The sequence below is a fragment of the Lygodium microphyllum genome, chromosome 23 (assembly GCF_053477565.2).
Source record: "Lygodium microphyllum isolate KBCC chromosome 23, Lygodium_microphyllum_v1.1.10, whole genome shotgun sequence".
Classification (NCBI taxonomy): Eukaryota; Viridiplantae; Streptophyta; class Polypodiopsida; order Schizaeales; family Lygodiaceae; genus Lygodium; species Lygodium microphyllum.
Genome location: NC_141157.1, coordinates 44138473 through 44146303, shown reverse-complemented (window position 1 = coordinate 44146303; position 7831 = coordinate 44138473).

The following is a 7831-nucleotide window of genomic DNA, read 5'->3' as shown; positions in this document are numbered from 1 at the left end:
GAGAGGGAGATAAACATGGAGAGTGAGTGAATGATTGAGATTTATATACGTATCTATATAGGTGAGAGAGTGAGAGAGAGAATGTAGAGGGAGAGGGAGGAATTGCATGTACAATCCTAAACTGAGAGAGAGTAAAGACATGGAGCAATTTGAGAAGAGAGAGAGAGAGGTGTGGGCCATGGTGTTCTGTTTCGGGGTGATCGCTTGAATGAATCCACGTTACATGCTAGAGAGAGAGAAATTGTTTACATGAAATGGAGTGCTATTTGATCAAGTGTGCTAGAAAGAGAAAAAGAGAATATACATGTAGAGAGAGAAACTGAGAGACAATATATGAGAGAGAGAGAGAGAAAGAGGTACACAGAGTGAAGGTAATGGTGGTGGAGGTGGCGATAGTGGTGGTGGCAGAGATGGCGGTAGTGGTGGAGGTAGCCATGGTAGTGGTGGTGGCAGTAGTGAAAACGTCGATGATGGTGGTGGTGGAGAAAGCCATGGTGGTGGTGGTGGTGGTGGGGGTCAAAGAAATCCAGGGGTGGAATAAGTGAACTATGTGGAACAAGAAATGGAGGCTGCCCAGAAAAGCTCGCTCAAAAAGCTCACTTCTTGCCCTTCCCCAACAAGAAGTGTATTTAAAAGGATCGATATAGAATTCTTGCAAGACTAAGCTTGCCCTAGAATGAATGTTTATATATGTAAGGCCAAGGAAAAAAAGGCCTCTTACTAAGGGAAAATTCATTGGGGGTCATAAGTATGCTCCCACATCACTACAAGAATATGATAACACATGCACACATGCATGTGTGTGTGCATGCACACACACACACACACACACACACACACACACACACTCTCTCTCTCTCTCTCTCTCTCTCTCTCTCTCTCTCTCTCTCTCTCTCTCTCTCTCTCTCTCTCTCTCTCATAACACCATAGATATACACGAGCTCTTTGAACAAAGAAATTATTATTTTTTTCTTTTTTGGGCCTACCCTATGCCCATAGTGATCACTTTGACCGACAATTTTCCTTAGCACATAAAATAGAAAAATAATGAAAAAATTGTACTATTACCTTCACTTTTGATTTTTAATGTCATTGCACACTTTTAGTTCTTGCATGCATTGCACCCTTTCAATTCTCACATGCCCTAGGTTTTGACTGCTTCCCTCTTGAAAGAAGAGCCTTGTGTTATTATGTCTCCTCTTCTTCTTGTTCTTTGTGCCATTGTGATTCTCTTCTCGTCAATCGCATGCTTGCACATCTCATGCTTTCCTCTCATCCATGGTCACAACTACAATTTGCTTATTGTCCATTGGGATTCATCCAAACTCCAACTTCAAAGGCTTCTTCCTCATGCAATTTAGTGGTGGTAGAGAATTGAGCTCCTCTCAGGGCCAGGAAGATGTTGACTCTTCCTTTGATACACAGAATGATAGCAAAAACAATGGTGACAAAGCTTGTGGAAAATTCAACCAAAGAATGATTGGAACAATGACAAATTTCCTACAAATTTTAGTTTTTCAAGACCTTTAGGTTAGGGTTATTGTGAAAAAGACAATTGTTGCAGCATATTGGATGGTGTGACATTCTTGTTTCACAGAGCCCAGTATGTGTACAAGAGTTTCCAAGACAAGCATAAGTGTTTGTGCTGCATGTGGAGGTGTGCAGCTATGGAAGATGATGCCATAGTGCAATATCAATTCATTGAGGATTGGTGGGCCTTAGGGAAAGCTGTGGATTGTAATATTCTAGAAATGAATTGTTAGCTTAGTTGGTGGCATATCAAATATCTATGTTAGAGGTGAGACTTTGCTAGGATGAGTCTAATCTATAAGAGTAGGATGTGATGTGCGATGCAATCGTTTTCTCATTCTCTACACCCTCTTGTGTTGATATCTGTCTAGGTGGTAGAGAACATTGCTTATATGCCAACCATGAATCTAGTAGAGCCAATGCATGTAAGCTGGTTGGTTAGGGATGATTTGGCCAATACTCTACTACAGAGCACCAAATGGCATGCATTCATTGGGGAAAAGTTTCATGGCATAGGAACCATGCTATTGATTGGTCTGTTGAGAGTGGAAGTCCTACAAATCTTTTGATGGCTACTACTAGTGTTCATAATCATCACAATGGTTCTTTTGAAGTACTCAGTGACTGTTGCAATTCTTTCACTCTTTTCATTATCACCTTGTAGCCGCAAACATGTGTGTCCACATTAGGATGAAGTTGTGGAACTGATTGTGAATAGAAATTGCTCATAACCAAAGTCAAGCTTGATAAGAGCTATCCAAAAGAGATGACGTTAGGCCAATAGAAGACTAGTTTACTACTTCGATTCTTTTTCTATTACTGTGACAAGCCTTCTCTAGCTTTAGCCTTCTTGATTCTTGCACCTTTTCACATTTTGAGATTGTTTCAAATAATTTCAATATGTCTAAGCTTTTCAATCATTTTCCAAATGGTAAGCATTCAACATAAACACAACATGATTAGTGGATTAACCATGATCCCAAGGAAACACAATGACTTGAAACAACAAAACCGGACAATTCCACGAGACATTCCAACATACCAATTCAAGCTAAGTAACATTAGGGCCATTGTATCACCAAAAAATACACTACTCATAATATGATGGTGATAATAGTAGTGATACCTTTCAAGTAGTGATCCATAGAACTAGTATTAGTAATCATGAACAATAGAAGAGCATAATGATCCTTCAGTCCCTTATATTTTGCAATGAAAATAATACTCTACGCACCTTAAAATCCAAAAGCACACTTGTTATTAAGAAAACAGAAATATGGTACTAATGACTTCCTAGAAACACTTATACTTATGCAAGCCCTTGTGATTACATGACCTTATTTCTATTTTTCTCACACACACACACACACGTGTACACACGTGTGTACACACGTGTGTACACGTGTGTGTGTGTGTGTGTGTGTGTGTGTACACGTGTGTGTGTGTGTGTGTGTGTGTGTGTGTGTGTCTCTCTCTCTCTCTCTCTCTCCTCTTCCCAGAAGAAAGTAAAAGATCAAGAAGAAAATCAACACCTTGAAGCCATGCCTTTTTTTTTCTTGTGTTTGGAAGAGATGTAGAAGAGAAGGTGTGTGCAAGAGAAGTAAGAAAAAGAAATGAACATGTATGAAAATGGAGGGAAGAAGTGAGCCTTGCTTGAAGATTTTATGCACACTTGCTCAAGTACTTTGAAGTTCTAGAAATGAGTCAAGGAAGGAAAATTTTGACAATAAGTACTTTTTCAAGTATCAAAAAATCCCTTGATCAATGCACATATCAACAACCATATTGATGCAAATCCATCAATAAGCATTTAGAAATTTAGCCACATGCCATTGGAAACTAGGGCCAGAATAATCTTCATTTGTTGAAGCATATGAAAACTTTCCTTCACAAATCTTCAAAATTGGATAAAATATAGAAGTAATTTGTTGGTGTAATCTATGCATGTCACTTTAGGGGGTATGTTTATCTCTCACAAGAAAACTTGGCATATCTCTTCATTAAGACTCTCACTTGTGAGAATTTGATTCTTTTTTGCAGAACATCTTACTCTTCTCACCATAAAGTGCCATATCAATGTGCTTTTTTACATCCTTACTCCAATGGGGTTTAGTAGCATATAATATGGATGTGATGTGTGAACACACTTAAGGCTACCCAAAATTTTATCAAGTTTTTTCTCTTGGGTTAATACAAACCTTTACCCTAGCCCCTTTTAGAGTTGTGTACTTACCTTTGGAATGGCTTATGTGAGCTTTCTCTTGCTCATTGATATCTCCTGCATCATTCCTTATGTTCGTGCTTTGTCCTCTTGCCATTGTTTCAAATATTCCTCTCTTTTACTACCTTGAGGGGAGCTTCCTCTTGCTCCTCCATAATTGTATATGCTCTTACTTTGCCCTCTTGCCATTGTTTCCAACTCAAATGAAAAAATCCCTTATAGAAATTACAAGGAAAGTGCAAGTTGAGCAAACTACTATGCAACATAAGCTATAATGCCGTAACCTATTGGTCATTACATGCAAAGATAATAACAATAGAGAAGATAGAAGTAATAGCCATATGCTAATACCAAAATTTGTTGATCCTACATACTATAGCTAGCCATTCTCATTATTTGGGTGTAACTTGTGTGGTTGATCTTGGGTTTAGTTAGATGTTTTGTTTGTAAAGTCAACTTTGTAATCCATTTTGTGCTTTATAGGTTAACATAAGGTCACACTAGTTACATACTTAAATGGATTGATAGTCATAAGGACAATCATTTCTAACTCCTTCATCTTTGTTTATCTTGGCGTTAAGAAAATGAAGATTCAAAAGCTTAAGTTGTATTACTAACCATGAGTGTTCTCCATCATCTTATTATTATGTTCTACCATAATTCCCAATCATCCTTCCACTTGTGATTAGCCATGAATTCCATCCATGATCACTATAATAAGTTAATAGCACTTTAGAATTCTTTGTGTGTCTATATTTGCATTGTATATGCTTGATTGATATGTTTTCTCTCACTTAAAAATGTCAATTTTGGTGAGATTTTCATACTTTAGAATGATTTGTTTCTATTTGATAAGTACACATTTAAATGTTAATAAGGATGATACTATCTACTCTACATGTGTAAGTAGCACCACAACTCACATTTATAAGGCCATTACAAACAAAAGGGGTTGTTTTATCAAGTTTGACATAGTCTAGGAGGAGTCCATGATGAGAGAACAAAGAATAATGGAGATGTCAAAACTAAGATTCACCCTCAATTCACCACCAAAACCATTCAATGAGGACCTACTTAAGAATTTAGGCTAGTCTATTTTGGAGTTTGATTGAGTTACTCCTTCTATACTCACTTTGCATGATTCATTATTCAACCATTATTTAGAGTAAACATGCAAATTGTAATTTGTGGTTGTAGGGAATGTAGCCCTTTTAGCATCTAAGTAAATGGCCTTTGGACTTAGTAAAGTCCACACACATGTAGGAACTTGCTATATATTGATTGTTATATGTGACACTTCTTTAACTTATCCTTAAAGTCTTTCTCACTATCCTCTGTGTTTTAACATGCAACTCATGGTAGCAAAGTGATCATATAATTTGTTACAACTAGAAACTTTGTGTCACATATAATTAATAGGATGAAAATTGGGATTGCCTCATGTGTGCATGTGCACTCTGCATGTGACTTTGTGCACAAACCTTGTGCTTGGTCATGTTAGTGGCTTTATATATTAGCCTCAATTAAAATCTCACTTTTTCCATCACTAATTAAGGACAAGGTTTGTGCTAACCAAGGTATTCTTGCAATGCAAATAGGATATATACACATGTTTAAGTTTACTTATTAACTTTGAAAAAAAAGGTTAGACAACACAAACCATGAATGAGTATGTCTATAATCCCCCAAGTATGGATCATAAGGTGCACTAAATTTTACTATATTTTTATGTACATGTGTGTGCATTTTAATTTTTGGATGTAGTTGGCTCCCATCATATACAAAAGGAGTTAGAATATATTGTGGATTGTGCATATGTCTACCTAAATGTGCTATATTGTTGATTGCATAATAAACTATAGTATATGAGCGAAGAGCTATTCTAGGAAGTGGCCATTAAGTCATGATTTTATGATTGGGCATTGTAAACCTTGAAAGTGGCTCAGCATGTCATTATGTGATCACCACTCTTGTAGCTTATTCTAGAATGGGTATTACAAGCTTAGAAATCAAACAAATTGTAACTACTTCCATTGAAGCTAAAGTATGAGTGCTTGTAATAAGTCACCCAAATGCTCATTTGGAGACTATGAGGATTATAAACATAGAAATGCAACAAATTGTAACTACTTCTATTGAAGCTAAAGTATGGGTGCTTATAATAAGTTACCCAAATGCTCATTTGGATATTAAAATTAGGCAATAATCTTATTTGCTACTTCTAAGCCATTATATGTGTGATATGTAGACATTAGGAGTCTTTATATATGCACATGAAAAGAGTTATTATCACCTTCATGCCAATTTTCAAGTAAAGCATTAGTAGTTGATATTAGCTAGGGAGATTAGAGCATTAAGATATCATATACATCTTAATGTCGATCATTTCTAACATGCAAAACTCATAGACAAAGATGCATTCAATAATTTATAAAATGAACACGTAAAACCTAGACTTACCACTTCAAATGTTACTAAATGGGGGCAAGTATGATTTTATCTTGCAAGAGTGGCCCTTCTTTTGGGCATTGTCTTTTTGCATGCACCTTTTTTGTTGTTTTATGTCGAAGTTTCTCTAAATGAACTCCATTAAAATTAACACACAAAAGATGCTAGCCCAAGGTTTAAAGGAAAATGAACTTAGGTAACATCTACCTTCTCCTATGATTATGGTATATTGCTAGTCACCCTTAATGCCATCTTATCTAAGAGGATTCTAAAGAAAGGTATAAAGGGGCAGAGTCTCAATTTTAAACACCCTCCTCTCATTTAAGAGTAGTTTGATTTGAACCTTGAAGACATTGAATGGATGCATGTGAATATGGAGTGATTGAAATGAGGATGGCTCACTTCATACATTCATAAAGAAACCAACTCATGTTGAGACTAGTGTGCTTGACACTAGTATTCCCCTTGTTAAAGCCAAAAAAAGGAGGAACTTAGGAAAGCCTAACTCCAACTCACTATTGATAAGTATAGAAAAGTGGAAAAATGCACTTGCATGTGCTTTGTTTCATCCCTAGGGCAAAATAGTTTTGAGATGTTTGGAAAGAGATCCCCTCTTCAAGATTCAACTTATAGCTATGGAAATTGTTGGCTAGAAATTTCCTACTAAGGATAAGGTATCCAAGTTTAAGGATGTATCTCTCTTGGTGTTTTTTTTCCCCTAGTACAAGGAAGAAGACCCTCTACACCTTTTTGAAGCTTGCCCTAAGGGTAGGCCTCTATGGACAAAAGTATCTGATACCATGGGCAAAGTAGGCTTGCACACCTTGTTTAGCATTACGCAATGCTTGGGGTTAGAGGCAATTGCGGGTCCTTGAGCCATGTTCTCTTAGAGAATCACAAGTGTATTCAAATGGTTGGGCGTGCATTAACACAATACATTTACACATTGCATCCATGTATTGATTGTCCCCCTCTCACTCCCATAAAGAGAATTGTTCATCACTAGTTTAGTGCTCCCCTCTCTTCTCTTCATGCATTAATGGTCTCTCTCTTTCCTTTCCTTGTTTTAGGGCTTGATGCCTTCTCTTTGACTCTCTTTCCTTTCCTCATTTTAGGTGTTGATGCCTTCTCTCTAACTCTCTTTTAAGTCATATCATTACATGCAGAGTTTGATGTTTGTTGCACATGAAGTGTGCTATTTGTTAGGTGCAAAGTGAGCGAGGCATAGCCTTGCAAGCTTCACAATGATGCCAACCACGTGAAGAGCGGTGCTATTATTATTTTATGTTGGAATAATGATTAAATAGGATTCCTAAACTACTCTAAAATTTGATCAAATTCACAATGTGCACTCCAATTCAGCTAAGGTTCCCAAAATGTCCCTCAAGGTTTCTAGAAATTCCTAAGATGCCTCTCATGATTTTCTTTAGATTTCTCAATACATTGTGCTTGACAAATTATAATGAAGTTGTTCTAGCCATAGTTTCACTGGGGAAATCTTTTTCATCCCAAAAATGGTTTCTAAAACACCTTTTGGATCACACGAGGGGGTTTTCATAACCCCTTATGAAAAGATAATTAACGAAAGGCCTAGTGTCTTTTTCCATATCTAGGTGTGTATGTCAACTGAAA